Source organism: Paroedura picta, chromosome 6 (assembly GCF_049243985.1).
Source record: "Paroedura picta isolate Pp20150507F chromosome 6, Ppicta_v3.0, whole genome shotgun sequence".
In the NCBI taxonomy this organism is placed as follows: domain Eukaryota; kingdom Metazoa; phylum Chordata; class Lepidosauria; order Squamata; family Gekkonidae; genus Paroedura; species Paroedura picta.
This window is the reverse complement of record NC_135374.1, coordinates 62,253,895-62,271,914: the sequence shown is the minus strand read 5'-3', so window position 1 is coordinate 62,271,914 and position 18,020 is coordinate 62,253,895. Positions and strand designations below refer to the sequence as shown.

Below are 18,020 nucleotides of genomic sequence, written 5' to 3'. Positions count from 1 at the left end.
TCAGAAACAAGTGGGATCACTTAGCCAGTGGTACTGGTTTTTCAACTGTGGTGCTGCCATCCACTCAAATGCTGCCAGGGGTTTGCCAGCTGTGAACTGGTATCCTTTAATTATTTACTATTATTTATTTATTAGTTGGATTTCTTCCCCACTGCTATCAGCAAGCTTTCTTGTGGTAGGTTACATAAACATGTAATGTTAAGAAAATGGGACCTACTTCTGATTAGACTAGCTTAAGTTTTCTATCTCTGTAGGCTTTCTCTAACTTAATTGATTCTTCTGTTGGAAGATGATACACTTTAGTGCTTGGAATTGTCCTTGGTATGGAGGAAGACTCTGCTCATTGGAATGGGGAGGGGGGATACAAGTCATTAACTATATTGGTGCCGGTCAAAATTATTATATTCTGGTCAACATATTTTCTAACCATAATATTTTGCCTTGTGGAAAGGGTGATGGAAAATTTAAAAAGCAAAAGAACAAACAAATGGGCCCCCAAAAGTGGGCTATGGATGTCTTCAGTTTTCATAAATCAGACAATACAACAATAGAAAAGTACATTCTCTTTGTTCTTTAAAATCCTGTCTGATATTGTGAACAGTAAAGTAGAAACACATCTTGAAATTAAATTTAAAAAGAAAAAACTGAGAGAGCTTCTTGTTCCATGTAAAATTATGTTTCAGCCTAAATTTTAAATTGTCCTACTTGATTATCAGTCTTCACCAAGAGGATTACAGAGCAATCATTAAATCTTATTACAAAGTAATGTTCAGAAAGTAATTGCACATATTTGTAAGTAGCTTAGGATTGATTAAAAATACATGAAAAACTGCTAAAATTTCCTTCAGGCTCAAGATTTCAAGTCCCTTTAGGTAAACATTACATCAGCTCACTCTTTTGGCAACCTTCACCGTTTTCCACTGCTGTGAGAAAAATGTGACTTTTTCTTCTCTTAAGTACAACGGAATGAGTGTGTCTGATTCATGTGAATTGCTATCAGCTGTACACTATACAGAAAGCTCAGGATCATATTAAAGTTGGGAAGCTTTAGGAAATGTTCACTAAGTTTAATTTAAGCTGTTCCTCAGGCTAAGCCTTCTCTTCCTCTCCCAAGTTTCATCCGCAGAAAGCTGCATTTTTTCCCAGAGTAGTATATAAGGAATTAAAATATCCCAGCCCTGTAAGTTTTACTGACTTCCTTGCTGAAAGCTTTTATGTGAGGATTCTAGAAATTCCCTCATATGTTCCATGTTACATCTGATAGTGGGTTTTCTGGAATACTTTAGGATTCCAACTGAGAACAATTGTGACAATAAATATTTGTGTCTAGGGCTGCCAGGTTGTTAGTCTTGCTTCTCCACTGCAAGCTCCTACTGCAACTCAATGCAGGAGTAGAAATAAAAATGGAGAGAGCATTGTTTGATACCACATTGGTTGCAAGACCATTAAAGATATGCATCGTTCAGCACTCTAGGAGTGCCCCAGATTTCAGAATTGCTGACATCAACTCTGTGGACATAACTGGAACATGGTATGCTGTCCAAACAGCTATTGGTCAAAATACTGAGAGGAAAGAAATATTCTCCCCTTTTGCTTTAAGAGATAGGGTGCTGGGAATTGTAGTCAGATAGCTCTTTCCTTGGTTCCATAGAAAGTGATTGGAAGATCAGCCCAATTTCCTGGCTAGCAGCCCTTTCCTCTTTCCTTCCAAACTCCACTGTTAGAATTAGCTGTTCACTGTGGATGGAATCTGCACTCTTTTCCATCATACAAGACTGCACTGAATCACTAGCGGATTAGATGAGCTCAGCAACTATGTAAATCAATTGTTATGAGATGCCTAATAAATGTGATTGAAAACTAGTTTAGTCTGCATTGGACACTATCTGTGAATGAGGCACCTTGCTTGGGCTCTGGGACCAAATGCAGTATCAGAGAATGGACCAGAGTCATAAAGAAAGCAGATTTAAACAATTGTTTTGTTTTTCAGGTAAAATCTGTGAATGGCTGTTGCTGAAACATTTTTAAAATGCTACCTTCTTGACCACACTGTAATGACATTGCTTTAGGCATCAGAAAGTAATGTCTGTAACCTTTTCTAGCCCAGGGACAAGGAAGACTAGTCCAGCACTAGTCAATATTAATGTAAGTGCAGAAGTAATAACAGCATCAGTTGAAGACAAAGGTTTCCCTAGCAACTGGAATTCTGTAAAAGGCCACCGAATAACATTCAGTTCAAATGTGTCATGTAGAGCTTGCATGGAATATAAACTGGTGACATTCCCACCCAATTCTGCCTAAACTGCAGTTCATAAAAATGAACTCAGTTCCATTGTAGCCAAATGAAAGGATAATATATTAATAAAAGCCAAATTAAGCTTTAATCTGTTTTAGAGTTTGAGCTATCTGTAGTAACTGAGACCTTTCTCAATATCCATACAACGTTTTAGAAGTACAGTCCATTATAAATGTTTATCAGTCATTAATCATGCAAGCTACTTTGTACATGTTAATGAGGAGAACAGCAGCATTTTAGCCACATAGTTCTTTACACCTTTGGGGTTTAAATTGATTCTTACAGGCCAAGTAATTTTGAGCCAAATATTCCATCTTGAAATGCCATTCTTTAATGTCTCCATTAAAACGGAAAGCCCCAATTAGAAACCAAGAAGCCCAAGGATGTGACCATCAACCATGCATTAAAAGGCTCTTTGTCACAGTTAACCTCTGTTATAGAATAAATCCTCCAGGACAGGTGATAGTTTGAAATAAATCCATTATATTTAATGATCTTAGTCCAGATTATGCCAGTCTCACAGGAAGCAGCATCTGATGCTATCAGAGGTGCTTAACAGGACAGACGTCTAGTATTGCAGTTAGATTGAGGCTTGGTCTTTCCATGAAACAGAAAAAGACTGAAGTACAGGATAATGGTGGTCTTCTTGGGAAGCTGGGGAATGGCCCATAATATTTCAAACAGTAGGCTGAGTTTTTGTTGTTGAATACTCCTGTATGTAAAAACAAACATAAATCACCTTCACATAAGTAGAAAACAACCAGACGTGAGAAAACTGAAGAAGGGGAGGAGGAGGAGGAGTTGGTTCTTATAGGCTGCTTTTCTCTACTAACTGAACTAAAAATGTCCTCCTGATTTCTGTTTTCAAGGGCTTAAAAATGTGGGACTATTAAAATGTTATTCCCCACCTGCTATCTCTTAGAATAGCCCCTCTATGTCTGTAGAGTGCAGTGTCCTCAATCTGCTGCCCAGTGCAGACCAGGCCTCCTGTTGAGCAAGCACAAAATGCTATGCCATGTTTCATTCTCAGCTGTCTTTGTATGCATGATATCTTTGATTGAAACCTCGTTCCTTCCCTAATCTCATGGCATATAAAGGTAGGAAAATAGTAGCAGCACAGGTGCAGAATAATGGCTCCTGAAAATCTTTAATGGGCTAGATTTTTAAATGGTGGTTTTATCTATCCAGTTTTGAGTTCTAGTAAATCTGAAGGAATTTGATTTCCAGATATAAAGGATGGGGGGATAATACAATTAGCAAGCAGGGCTCTTTCTCTCTGTGTATTTCAATACTAATATCAAAATTGTCCAAATCGGGGGATACTTAAATCCAATGACTGGAGCTCAGGATGAGCTCTATGGCATTATACCCTACTGAGGTTATTCCCCTCCCCAGACTTTACCCTCCCAAGGTTCCACTCACAATTGCCAGGAATTTCCCAACCGGAGTGGGCAACACTGAACCTTGTAGTTAGGAAAATTGTTGTGATTCCAGAATATTTCCAGACCCCACCTGGAGGCTTGCAGTTCTAGCAGAAGAGAAGGACCAGGGAAAATGGGAGAGGCTATGGGGGCTCCTGTATGAGGAGGCAGACTCTGATGCCCAGCTTTACCAAGCCCCACACAAGGCATAGTCAGCAGCACCCAAACTAATCCCACAGAAGCACAATGAGGCAGATTGTGGAACATGGCTTAGCTGAAGCCTGTATAAGGTGAGGATAGGCAGATGGCTATAACCATCTGAGGATGATGGTTCAGCCCTGAATGAAATAAGGTGAGGCAAGGCCAAGGGTGGTGCCTGGTCCTGCTCAATGTGCGGCAAGGGAGAGGACAACCAAGCCCTGTGTGAGGCAAAGCAAAGCAAAGCAAGGTGTTAGACCTGCCAGAGGCAAGCAATGCAGTTGAGATAGTGGAAAATGGGTGCCCTTTTCAAGTCCTTGCAGGTTCCCCACTATGGAATGCACCAGCACTGGCAATCTGTACTGTGCAATTTGACAACTGTTTTTTCTAGGTAAAGGGTTCCAGTGTACGGTAGGGTAGAAAAGTGAAGATGTAGTGAAAATAAAGGTAGGTTGGTGTGTGGATGTGGAGAGCAGACCTTGAAGGCTATTGGGACCTTCAAGGAAGGGAATGAAAAAAATGGTGGGGAAAGAGGAAATGCATTCTGCCAATTTTTGCAAGTTGCCACATGTCTTATATTCTAATAATGAAATTGGCCAGTCCCTGAATATTTAATTCTAGAGTCTGGAGCTATAGGCAGGCAAGACAGATCTTTCTACAAATCTGAAAAGGGCCCCAGAGGTGCAGAAAATTGTGAAATCTAAGACAAATGCATTGGGAGCTTTTAGAAATCTGAAAATGATAAAAGGAGCAGGTGTAATTTTAACAGATTCCCTCAATGGCTGTTGCTAGGCAGCCATAGTATTCCAGGATGGGTTCTGTCACTAAAAGACAGGACATGGTGACAGAGTCCTTTCCAGACCTGTCTTGGCCTTTGAAGGAGGACAAGGCCTAGTGAGGGTTGCCAGGTCCAAGTTGGGAAATTCCTGTTTGTGTGGTTTAGTCTGAGGAGGGCAGAGTTGGGGAGGAGAGATGCTTCAGCTGGATATTATGCTTCAGGGTCCACCCTCCAAAGCAGTCATTTTCTCCAGGGTGGATGGATCTTTCCATCTAGGGTTTAGCTGTAATTCCCTTACAATTCCAGGTCCCATCTGGAGGTTTGAAACTCTAGGCCTGGAAGCAACTTCTGAGTGATCTGATACCATCCTGCTTGCATGCCTGAACTAGGTCTGGCTGCCTGCAACTGTACAACAGCAGCCACCCTGTGAAAGACAGTGTAATGGAGCAGTTAGAGCTTTAGAGTAGGGACTGAGAGACCCAGGTTCAAATTTCCATATTGCTACAAAAACTCACTAGGTAATTTTGGACCAGTCACACACTTTCAGCCTTACCTACCTCACAAGGTTGTTGTGTGGATAAAAAGGAGCAGAGGAGAATAACATAAGCTGCTTTTGTCTCCCCTGGGGGAAATGGGATATCTCCTTGCAGGTTCCCACTGGTATGTTCTAATTCTTAACCCGGCCAAATCTGGGGATGGTTGGAACCAAGAATTGACAAGACAGATCTTTCAACAAACTTGAAAAATGTCCCAGGTTTAGCAAAAAGAGTTGACAGATTAAAAAAATAACCCAAAATCCTAAAAGAAATACCTTTAGCTTTAAGAAACAGATGTGGCCGTGGCTAGATCATTACAACATTCTAGGCAGCACCTTTTTCTTGGGTGTTTTGGCTTTGAGGAGGGCAGCAAAGCAGCAATCTTAAGGTGACTTGCTGGCACCCAGCTGGCATGACTAACCTAGGCCTTGCTGAACATTAAAACATTTAAACAATTAATTAAAATAAGTTATAAAATACAATTAAAAACATGTAAACACATGGCATTAGAAGAAGGACCAATACTGTTATTGGGGGGGGGGGGGTGTGCCAAACAAAGCAAAAAAGTCTTCACCTGCTGCTGAAAGCGCACTAGGTGGTAGAGAAAGAAATCTGTAAACGCATATTTTGAAAGAAAACATTGAGCCAATTTTCAGGCACTCACCTCGTGTATAAACAAGGGAGTTTGGTTGAGGTAAGCTTGTCTGGCAAGCATGTTTGTACTGAAATGCTTAACATATTAGATTGCACTAGGACTCACTGGCTGATAGGGACAAGTGACTCCAGAGCTTCGTAATAGAAGATGTGCTCTGTATGCATAACAAATTCAATCTATGCCATCTCCAGTTCAGCAATCTCAAGTCACAGGCTAGTTCATATGGTTAAATGTTTGAACAGTCTACAATTGTAGACTGAACAATACTGAGAAGATTCATAGTACAACAGAAGATTTGGGATATGGACAGGATGGGGTGGAAGGGAGAATGTGCATACATGAATACAATGGTCAAATATTAATGATGGAAGAGGCTATGATGGAAAAAAATGTGGATTACTGGCCTGAGACAAGGTCCCTAAACATGTAGCCCTGCATAGGATCCCAATATGCTTGGATAGAGTTATGTTCTTAGAGTAGAATTATGACTGTTTCAGTGGGGGGCAATCTTTAGTTCTCGTAATGTTCTAATGCCATCTTTTTAAGGCAACCTAGATAACAATATTTATTTATTTATTTATTTTATGTCTCGATTTGTTACCCACTACTCTCGGGCAAGGGCAGCTTGTGGTGGCTTGCAATTTAAAGGAAACAAATAAATACAATGCTAAAATACCAAAACCCCAATTTAAAACATGAGCTAGAATGTATCTCACTAAAAGTCTTGAAGGTCAGTAATGTTCCTCTCATTTCTTCAACCTATACTAATCTGGGAGGCTTATTGAATATTTATTCTTAAAGTTGCAGCTCCTGAGGATGTCAGCTAGCACCATGCCACACAGGGCACCATCTAAGCAGGGTTGACAGGCCTAACCTAGAAACCTGCAGGAGAATAGGGGTGACATGGGTGGCTGTTGGCAAGACATTTATTGGAAAAACCTAGAGATGATGTCATGCCTCTCTAGGACCAATTCCACAGAAGGAATTTGCCCCCAGGACAGCCTCCCATTGCTCTCAAGCTTTAATGCTGCTTTCACATGACATTGGCAGCAACCCGCAGCTCTCAAGTGGCTGGCATGAGTTTTAGCCAAATTTGCTGTGTGATGAGAGAAATCGACAACACTTGATTTGCTACATCTTGCTGTGCAGAGATCCAGGGAGCAAACGGGGGCATGCCTGTGTGGAGGGAGAAACACGCGACAGTCTCAGCAGCATTTTGCCTGCCATTGCACCTACCCTTCCCTCTCCATTTCCTGATCGCTTTTTTTTTAATGGCACAGTCTGCATTGCTGTTGGATCACAATGCTATGTTCGCCATGTAAAAATAAACTATTCTCCTCACTGTGCATGGTCATTTTGGAATTGGGCAACCAAAACACATTCCTGTTTGCTTTTTCTGGTGGTGAAGTATGAGCAGGGAAAGAGTGGGGCGTGAGTAATGAAGCAGCCCTCTCCTGATTAGCTAGGTGTCTGTGCTCTTTGTCTTTAAACCTTACTGTGAACACGCAAGTACTCATCGGGGTCCAGTTACCATGGCCAGCCTATCAGAAATCTACCCAAACATAAATAGAGACCATTACATGAAGAATCCCAAAAGAGGAGGGAATATTTCATTGTTGTGGTGTTTCTCCATAGTAATGTGGAAGTGTTCGTTTTTTAAAAAACATGTTTGTGTTGTGCTGTTTCTTCATAGCAATGTGGAAATGCACTTTAAAATTATTTTTGAGGCTCGTGGGTGGGGGGGAGGAAGTTTGAGTCACCAATACATCTGCTGTGCAGGGATTGGTGGCTTGCGGTGATTGACAAGCTGAAGAGTGTGGGGAGGGGGGAGTTTTCCTTGTTTTCCCTTGCTGCCTCATTGGGAGGAAGAAAGCCATAACAAGGTGGTGGGAAAATGCAGGAGGGATCTCCCATCAGGAAGCTTGCAAATGCACAGCTTCAAGCAGGAGGTGGTGCGACTTTTACGCCTCCACGCAGAATCAGTCTAGGAATTGATTTCAATTATACTTAAAGAGAACTGAAGTCACTTCTAGGAAATCTCAGAAATTGCTGAAAACTCAATAATTTTACAACTAAGCTTCAGCCAACTCACAGAGAGGTGTGTCATCACTTCCAGGTTTCCCCAATGGTGATTTTACACAATTGGCCATTTGAAAAATTATCCTTCTCCCACCAGGGTTTTGATTAGCAGTGGGAAATGCCAGTTACTATGTTTGGGGGACTGATTACCCTGCGTCCCAGGCTGCATTCTGTTAGCAGAATAAATAAGGCAGTGAGGTTGCACACCCTGATCTAATGGTAGGTAAAGGTTTATTCAGGAATTACCATACTTGATAGTGCAAAGGAGAGACAGAGATAGGAGCAGACTACATGCCTAACAAAGACTGTTTACGCACTGGGAACTTCACTGCCCCAGCTTCCATGCAGGAGTGCAAATCGGGGGCGGATGAGGCACACTGGGCCAAATGCTCCCCTGTGTGGGTGCAGGAAGAGGTGGGGCAACCTGTCACAACCAAAACTCCAGCCTACAGCCTGGTATGAAACAGTCTAAGAGAGAGAGATAGACTGAAACTGGTTTCCAAGAAGAAGCAGGAAATTGCCCCTAAGTGTAGCAATCTGGAGACAAACAAGGAATGACACTGAACAGGAGAGAAGGTCCTGACCTCACTATCCTATCTAACAGTCTTCTTGCTGCCCCCTACAAGGTCTTCTTCTCTTCTTCTTTGTGCACCAGGCACTGGCTATTCCAACACATTCAGGTATCACATGAACTAAACAGATTTGTCAGCACTGCGCACAGAGACCTAGGTTGTTTGCTGTGCTCGCATGCTCTTTCCTTCCTTTCTCCTTTAACCCATGTAGCTCAGCTTAATGTTTCCTAACTTGATTAAACTCCAATATATTGTGAGTTGGCTTGCTCCAAATGAAGTAGATTCTAAATTAGGATTAAATTGAAGGTCTAGAATTCTGTATTGTTTGGAGTAAACTAATTTCAGTTCACCACGACACCTACATTTGGATGCCATAGTAGACTGAACCTTGGTGGAGTTGGAAAGTGCTCAATCAAGCTCCATTCACTAAACCTGTCTGAAGTCCTGTTCACATGTTACAGTGAAAGCTTATAGAATCTTCATAATGTGTGTACTCCTGTTTATAAGAAAGAGCCAACACGCATTCACTGTTCAAATGAAACTAGGGACCAGTATCTAGGTAAGTGTGGAATTTCAATCACATGTTCAGCTGTACTTGTGTTGAATGTAATGTGAGTTACTCAAAACATGTATAAGGAGCAAAGAAATTGCACATGCATTAACTGTAACTTGTGAACTCAGCATCATGTAGGACTGGGCTATGATCTGGGAGACACAAGTTCAAATCTACTCAGCCATTGAAACTGGCTGGGTGACTATGGGCAAGTCAGTGTTTTTCACCCTAACCTTCCTTGTAAGGGCTTGTGGTTGTTGTTTTGTAAGAATAATGAGGATTGCTTGATGTTGAAAGCCACATTGGGTCCCCACTAGGGAGAAAAGTGAGGTATAAAAGATGAAGCCAGTGGGGAGGAGCCCACAAGCAGAGAAACACTCTGCATTTGTGCCCAATTGATGCTTAATTGTCTGAATGCAGTCTCAGTTTGTTCTACCCCAGCTGGAATCACAGTCACATTTAAATGGTTGTAGAATTGAGGTTTAACAAGAGACATTAGCAATACTAGCTACAGCAAGACCCCCTGTTGTTGTTCAAAGGCATAAATCCAATGTGAACAACATTACAAGTATGTCACATTTGCAGTCTTTAAAGAGTAAATTATATCTTAAAAGTAAGGGAGCTTTACTGCAGATCTCACTGCCAGCTGCAGTTTTGTGAAGTGCTTTTACTCATATATAAAATGTCACTGAAGGTGAGGCAGGCAGCCCAAACCAATAATGATATTTTTGAAAATATGACCATATGACCCTTACTTTGTGTATCAGTTTTAGCAGAGCACTATGCATTCTGAGACAACAAAATAATATCAATGAATGTCGGAAACAGCTGTCACTGAGGACACAATGAATTTCTACTTCCTGATCCTCAGACGATGTAAGATGCAACCCCTCTAAAAAAATGTATGCAGACTTTCTTGAGCGGGATGATTCTTGAACTAAGTTAAGATGTCCTTGATGAAGATATCAACCTCCAGGTGGTAACCAGTTTCTTGGAATTACCACTGATCTCCAGAATGCATAAATCACCCCCCTTCAGAAAGTAGCCTAGCAGCTAGGATGGATGGAAATCTATAATACTATATCCTACTGAGGTCTACCCCCAAATATTTAAGAATATTCCAATTCCAAGTTAAGCTAGAAGAGACATTACTACTTGATACATACTGGTGTACTACTAATCAACTAAGCAAAGCTGACTTCTTACAATGTTTGTGAGTCTTCTGCTGGGTTGATATTGTCCGTTATATAATTATCTTGCAAACTCTGTCTAGAACTAATTGTATGGATTTATTTATTTATGCTTGTATTTACTGACTACCACTCCTGAACAATCAGCTCATAGCAATTTACAATGAGGTCCACAAGGACCATTGCAGTAAAATCCACTAAAACACATAAAAATATAACAACAACCCACATCAACAATAATGGCAGAATAACTATTTTCGTTTCCCTACCCACCACTGGCCGATGGCAACAGGCCACAGAAGTCCACAGGGATCTATCATTGACCTCAGGAAAAAATGGCCATGCCCAGGTGACCATGGCATGTGCCCCCCAGGCCTATGCAGGGGTCTGTACAGGAAGAGACCAGATCTTCCTAGCCTGGCCACAACAAAATGCCACTTAAAACAGCTGACCTATGTCTCCTGCTCACTACCCATGTAACTTACATGGCATAACATTGTCATACTATCAGCCTGTGTTGTAATTGCATGCCAGGAAAACTTGCAGTATGATGATATCACATTATGCATGTGGTACTGCTAGACAATACTGTATTGAGATGTGGAGCTTCTGCTTTCACTAGCAGTCTTGCATCTCCTTTGATACCTGTTCCCAGCCTTATTCATTTAGGTTTTGTTGTAGTCATCTGTTAAAGGTCTGTTCAAAGCATTGTACTTCTTGGGACCTATCCCTCTTATGAAAGGGGACTATAGTCATGTAGCAGAAAAGACTGTGAGAACAGGACTGCCCATATAGATGCTGAAAGCTTATTAACTGCCATTTCTGATATGATGACAAAACTTTGGGCCTTTCCACATCCGTTAAATGTATCACAATCCTTACCTTAGGTAGCTGATATATTCCAGCTGCTCCTCATGACATCACCAACATCCAGTGTCCACGCAGCAAACGGCTGGGTACATTGTCCATTTTAAAGCGCTAGTTGGGGAATCGCATAAAGTGCCAGCTACAGTAGAGGCCAGCAGGCTACCAACAAAAAAAATGTGTGGAGGTGAAGAAGTGCTATTTACGCCTCCAATGTCCCACCCTTGCACCTACCTTCTTCCGGGGATGGGATTTTTTTTTAAGCGAACTGCCTGGAGCAACAAATAGGTGTACAAGCATGCAGGCAAAGCTAAAAATTATTTTTATCCAAAGTTGTCACACAAAGCATGCCTTTCAACCCCCCCCCCCGGCCAAAATCAGGAACAAGATTTTTTTTAAGTATCAAGACTTGTGATTCCATAAGGGATGGCAATAAAAAGCAATATACATCTATGATTAGATGCATAGGCATTTCAACGGATAAGTATTTTTAAATAGTAGGCATCACGGGCCCTTTAAAACATCGAGAAAAGGGATTGGTTGCCAGGGTTGGTTGACAGGTGGGAAAGAGTCGCATGTAAAGTGCATTGCTCTCTTCCACCATTTCAAGCAGGCAATGTGAAGTGTAAGAAGCACAAAAAGGCAGCAGACAGAAGTGAGACAGCAAGAAGGTGAGGAATGGCCGGAGGCACAGTAATATTTAGCACTATGCCATTAAGCTGGTGTAATGCTATTTTTTTCAAAGTGCAGGAAAGCTCCTTAACTAACTTTGCAAATAGCATCTCTGTCCCTGTTCACGCTGATGGTCTTAGCTGATGGGCAGCTGCTACAAGGCCTGCACTGGTAAGTTCCCACATGGGGACAACTACTGAAAAGGTTATAGAGCTTCCAGTGTCTTCTTTGCCACCATAGAGGCAAGAGTGAGGGAAAGTGGTTGGGCCTCTCCTGACTCTTGTGCAGCTACAGAGTGCCTGAGTTGAGGCAAGGGAGAGACAATGATGTTTTTGGGGCAAATGATTTCCTTTGTCCATGGCTCACGCCCTGGGATAGACTCAAGGGCCCCAGATTAGACAGCTGAGCTGTCCTGTACTTCTGGTTTCTATTTTCCATCACCAGTTGGACTGGCAACAGGAAAAAATAGATTAAAAAAAAATTACCAGTGGGCTGATGGTGTGATGTCACTTCAGGGGGAAACCAGAGTTTCCTGTGATTCCTATATAGAACTGACGCTACTGCTGGTGGTCCCCCCCCCCCTTGACTTCACCCCTCAGTTTCCCTTACCCCAGAATCACTAAGACCCCCATGCCATTTCACACGGTAATTCCTCCATGCTTCTGAAAACATCTAAAGGTAATATGTAAATAGTCCTTAAGTAGCTTAAGAATGTGGACTTTAGAATCCTATTGTGCATTTTGCTTTGCTACTGCCTCCCAACCGTGTACTACTGGCCTTAAGTCTTTCCTCTGCCTTTTGCCCAAGCAAGGTTGCCATAGTAACTTCTTGTCTGGACCATGCTGCCTTTCTTACAGTTCAGCACTGCTTCTGTCAGCATAATTTCAGATTTAGCAGAGCTCTGGTATCTGAAAGCTTTTCTTTTAGCTCTCTGGATGACCTTGAGCTACTTACATCAAAACAGCCCCGCAGGGTTGTTGTAAAAAACTGAGGGGAGAGGACACACCTTGGAAAGAGGGTGGATGCAAATATAGTAAATAATAAACACAATATCATCATCATCATTTTATATAAAAGGGTATTGTTATAAAACTATTATATGACTGTAGTATACTGGTCACAGGGCATATCTATAGTGTATACTTTTAGTGATATAATAATAGCCTGTGAACTGTAATTCTGTGAAGAGAGTTACCTGGCAGTACAAGTGGCAGGAGAGTTCTGAGGGGGAAGCACAGCATCACAAGAGAAAAAAATAGCCTCCTGTACTTACTGGAAGTTGATACAGGAAAAGACAAGGATAGCTCTTGGAATTACCTAGAATCCTAGAGCTACCTCAGAAGTAACCTAACCATCAGAAATTCTGTGGTAAACCATAGAATTTCCAGCGATTCCTAAAGCTACCATTTGTCACTTTATAGGATCATAGAATCATAGAGTTGGAAGGGTCCATACAGGCCATCAACCCCCTGCTCAATGCAGGTTCAGCCCAAAGCATCCTAAAGCATCCAAGAAAAGTGTGTATCCAACCTTTGCTTGAAGACTGCCAGTGAGGGGGAGCTCCCCACCTCCTTAGTTAGCCTATTCCACTGCTGAACTACTCTGACTGTGAAATTTTTTTTCCTGATATCTAGCCTATATCATTGTACTTGTAGGTTAAACCAGTGGTCCCCAACCTTTTTATCACCGGGGACCGGTCAATTCTTGACAATTTTACTGAGGCCCGGGGGGGATAGTCTTTTGCTGAGGGAAATTGCCACTACTGCCTGAGCCCCTGCTCCACTTGCTTTCCCGCCGGCACCCATGTCTTCCCACTGCCCACTGGGGGGCGCTGCCAGCAGCAGCTGCGCAGTGCCATGCCAAGGGGGAGCCCCAGCGGTGGCGGCCACCAGAGAGCACCAAAGATGAGCCGGCGGCAGTCCCCGAGGCAGCAGCCGGGGAGGAGGACGAGGAGGAGCTGCGGCCCAGTACTGACTGATCCACGGACCGCGACCGCGACCGGTCCCCGGACCGGGGGTTGGGGACCACTGGTTTAAACCCATTACTGCGTGTCCTTTCCTCTGCAGCCAACAGAAACAGCATCCTGCCCTCCCCTAAGTGACAACCTTTCAAATACTTAAAGAGGGCTATCATGTCCCCTCAACCTCCTTTTCTCCAGGCTGAACATTCCCAAGTCCCTCAACCTATCTTCATAGAGCTTGGTCCCTTGGCCCCAGATCATCCTCGTTGGTCTCCTCTGTACCCTTTCAATTTTATCGACGTCCTTCTTGAAGTGAGGCCTCCAGAACTGCACACAGTACTCCAGGTGTGGTCTGACCAGTGCCAAATACAATGGAACTATGACATCTTGTGATTTTGATGTGATGCCCCTGTTGATAGAGCCCAAAATGGCATTTGCCTTCTTTACCGCTGCATCACCAAGGTTGACTCAGCCTTCCATCCTTCCGAGATCGGTAAAATGAGTACCCAGCTTGCTGGGGGGTAAACGGTAATGACTGGGGAAGGCACTGGCAAACCACCCCGAATTGAGTCTGCCATGAAAACACTACAGGGCGTCACCCCAAGGGTCAGACATGATTCGGTGCTTGCACAGGGGATACCTTTACCTTTACCTTTTTACCGCTGCATCACACTGCCTGCTCATGTTTAGTTTACAATCCACAAGTACCCCAAGGTCTTTTTCACACACAGTGTTACCTAGAAGCATATCTCCCATCCAGTAGGCATGCTTTTCATTTTTCTGACCCAGATGTAGAACTTTACACTTATCTTTATTAAATTGCATCTTGTTCTCATTTGCCCATTTTTCCATTGTGTTCAGATCTCGTTGAATTCTGTCTCTATCTTCTGGAGTATTTGCCAGTCTTCCCAATTTGGTGTCATCTGCAAACTTAATGAGTAGTCCCTCCACCCCCTCATCTATATCATTAATAAATATGTTAAAAAGTACCGGACCGAGCCCTGAGGTACCCCGCTACTCACCTCCCTCCAGTCTGATGAAACACCATTGACAACAACTCTTTGAGTGCGGTTCTCTAACCTATCCACCTGAAAATCCAGATTGCAGTCCTTCAATGTATCCATCAGAACATCTACTCAACATTCACTTTTGTGGCAGACTTATTAATATCAGCTTACTTGTGAATAATGGGCCTTTAAGATCATAGAATTTACAGTCTGCTCTTATTCATATTCTTCAGAAGCATGGCCTGAGGCATAGTTCAATAGGTCATGTAATCATATTAGTCATAAGCATGGTCTTTGGTGTAGTTCAATAGGAGTTATTTCTACATACATGTGTATAGGATTACAAATGTAGTAATGTTCTATTTAACTCTTCAAACATTTAGACATTATCAATGTTTTTTTCCTAGTATGGCAATTTTTAAAAGCAAAAAGAAGCAGCTCTCCAGAAGTATCCAGAATGTAATTCTTAAATCCCTTTTTGGGATTCTTTGTATAATGGTCTCTCTTTATGTTTGGGTAGATTTGTGATAGGCTGGCCATGGTAACTGGACCCCAATGACTGTGTGTTAATGATAAAGATTTAAAACAAAGAGCACGGACACCAAGCTAATAGGGAGAGGGTGGCTGCATCACACACACACCCATTCTCCATTCATAATCCAGTTAGAAATAAAAGTGCACGCATATGATATGTTAATTTTGCATAGAATGAAAGCATCATGGTATTGTTAATTACATGGCAGGGCAGGCAAGTGCTGGCTATTTCCTTACTTGACCAGCTGCTTTGGGAGTTGTCCTCAGTAGTGATGAATTATTGACTGTGAAATGATCCCTCAAGACACAGAACAGGGCTGTATTCACATGAACATAGGGTGGGTGGGATGGAAGCTGCTCTCCACGGCATCCTGGGCAGGAGGCCCAAGACCCGCACACATGGCACCTTATATAGGCACTGTGGGTCACGGCTCACCCTGACGCCATACGCGCCAGTAGTGCACCCAGCCTACAGGAGGGACTTTTGGAGGGACATCTGGGGGGCACCTGGCAATTATATATATATTGCAATACTATATTTGCGTTCTATGAAACTTTTTGTTGCTCCATATAGACCAAATTTTTAATCAAGAACCCCCCCAGTCCATGGTGTCCCGCTTTACCAATGTTAAAATCTGGTCACCTTAGCCAGCCCTCTGCGGGCATTAATGAGTTTCCGTGGTAAGTCTCAGCCGCTTTTTTCTTTAAAAAGGACATCATTGTTGATGGTATTGAGAAAAGCTAAGAATTATCTTTGTGTACTCTCATGTTATCTTTGTGGCGATATTAAGCACTTTATGATGGCAGAATACTCATCCTTAAATGTGGAGACATTAAATGTGGAATGAATTTACTGGAACACAGTTCTGGTACAATGGGAGAAGAACTTTTCATTCTCTAACACATGCAAATATTCATTCAAAGCATGCATAAACTTTGAAGTCCAGGGATTATCCAGACAAAATAGATATCCCTTTTAAATTGGTATGCATGTTGTAACAGTATCTCGTCTGATGAGGTATTCCCACCTGAATGCATGCAAGAAGAGGGATTCTCTCATCCAAGGTGGACATTGCTATATGGGATATGCTTGATGACCTAGGGGTTGTGATGAACCTGGAGGGGGTAGGAAGGGGACAGGCTCCAGGTAGGCATGCACACAGCTATGCTTCTGAACCGTATTATGCACAATCACACCACTTTAGGGGGTTCTCAAATCCTGAAGAATATTTCAGAAGTTTTTCAATGGTAAACAAGTTGAGAAAGGCTGTTTCATATAGCCCCAGGACCTCTCTTTTAAGAAATAAGTTATCTCCTCCCTTCCCTTGGCACACTTCTGCGAGTGTATGTCAAAATATATTTTATATGGATAAAGCATGAGCAGGTAGTCTAATACCAGCAGTGAAAATGACACCAAAGGTCTGCACTTGCCTATTTTTCTCCCCTGCATAGGCACCTGCAAGTCCCCATAAATGATTTCTATATGCTGAGGCTTGCTTTTAACAAAGCAGGAAGAGTGTTTAAAATGGCAAATGCTCATAGGAGTATAAGGAGCGTTTTAGTGACTGTAATAAAGAACTATCTACCAAGTCTTCACTCAATAGCTTTCTCTTCTGCTCTGAAGAAGGATCTTATTTTTTTTAGAGAGAAAAAAGACATAGGTGGGGGGGGGGGGACAGCAACTTTTGGTTGTGCATTCACTGCTTCCTGTATTGCCAGTTATAAGTTACAGTCCTGATCTATGTGGGGATGCTGCTGTTTGGCCAAGCTCTGATCTGTCTTCTAGGTCTATTAGGGAAGAAAGCATGGATTTCTAGGGTGGGAATAAAATATTAACTTTGATTCAAACATCATGCTTCTTGCTGAAGTTTGCTTGAAAGCTGTGTTGATAGAACTATTCCATATAACACCTGTTCAGTTTTTTTTTAAATCCAAGTCAAACTTAAGCAATTTAGCAAGCAACTGATAGATGTGGGCTGCAAATGCCATATACTTCACTATTGTCTTAAAATGTAGAAGAGAGCACTGAATTTTAATGTAGAGGACTTTGGTCCTTTCTGCATGCACAGCTTATCCGATTATCACTGAACTGTAGTTGTTATTCTTTAATTCGAATTCTGTGCTTGCACACTGCACCTTTATAAAACTCCATTTTCTCTTAGGAATAGTGGAGTTTGTGTTCTGCATACCAATGAGAAAAAGTGGAAAGTCTGGCATCAGAGAGTTTGGGGGGGGGGAATGGTGTGATCAGTCTCTCCTTGTTGATCAGTTTCACATGGAGCATGTTTTTTGAAATAGTAAGAAGGGATTCTTCCAGCTGCATTTACTGCTTGGTAACCATTTTAACAGGAGGTTCTCCCCCCCTTCGGTGGCATACAAGCTCCAATATTGTCAATTTCATTTTTTTAAAAACAAATGGATTAGTGATGCCTTGCAAGACTCAGATCCTTGGTAAAAGGAAATATTGCCAGGGAAAACATTATGTAGTGGTCTCTCTCTCTCTCTCTCTCTCTCTCTCTCTGTGTGTGTGTGTGTGTGTGTGTACTGTTGAAAAAGAAATTTCTCTCCCATTCTCCCTCAGAGCTGCAAGTGTCAAAAGTACAAGCTAGCTAGGACTTTCCCCTACACTACTGGGGAGGGGCTCCTACAGAGAAAAGGGAAACTCGGCTGACCAACCAACAACTTTAAAAGAGAGTCCCCCTCAC

At 42.3% G+C, this 18,020-nt stretch overlaps 1 protein-coding gene across 9 annotated transcripts in view; it reads left to right on the top strand.

The window, feature by feature from the left end:
- The window catches only part of DSCAM (DS cell adhesion molecule), a 603,397-nt gene that overhangs the window by 72,825 nt on the left and 512,552 nt on the right, over window positions 1-18,020 (top strand). The gene's annotated exons all lie outside the window — the stretch shown is intronic.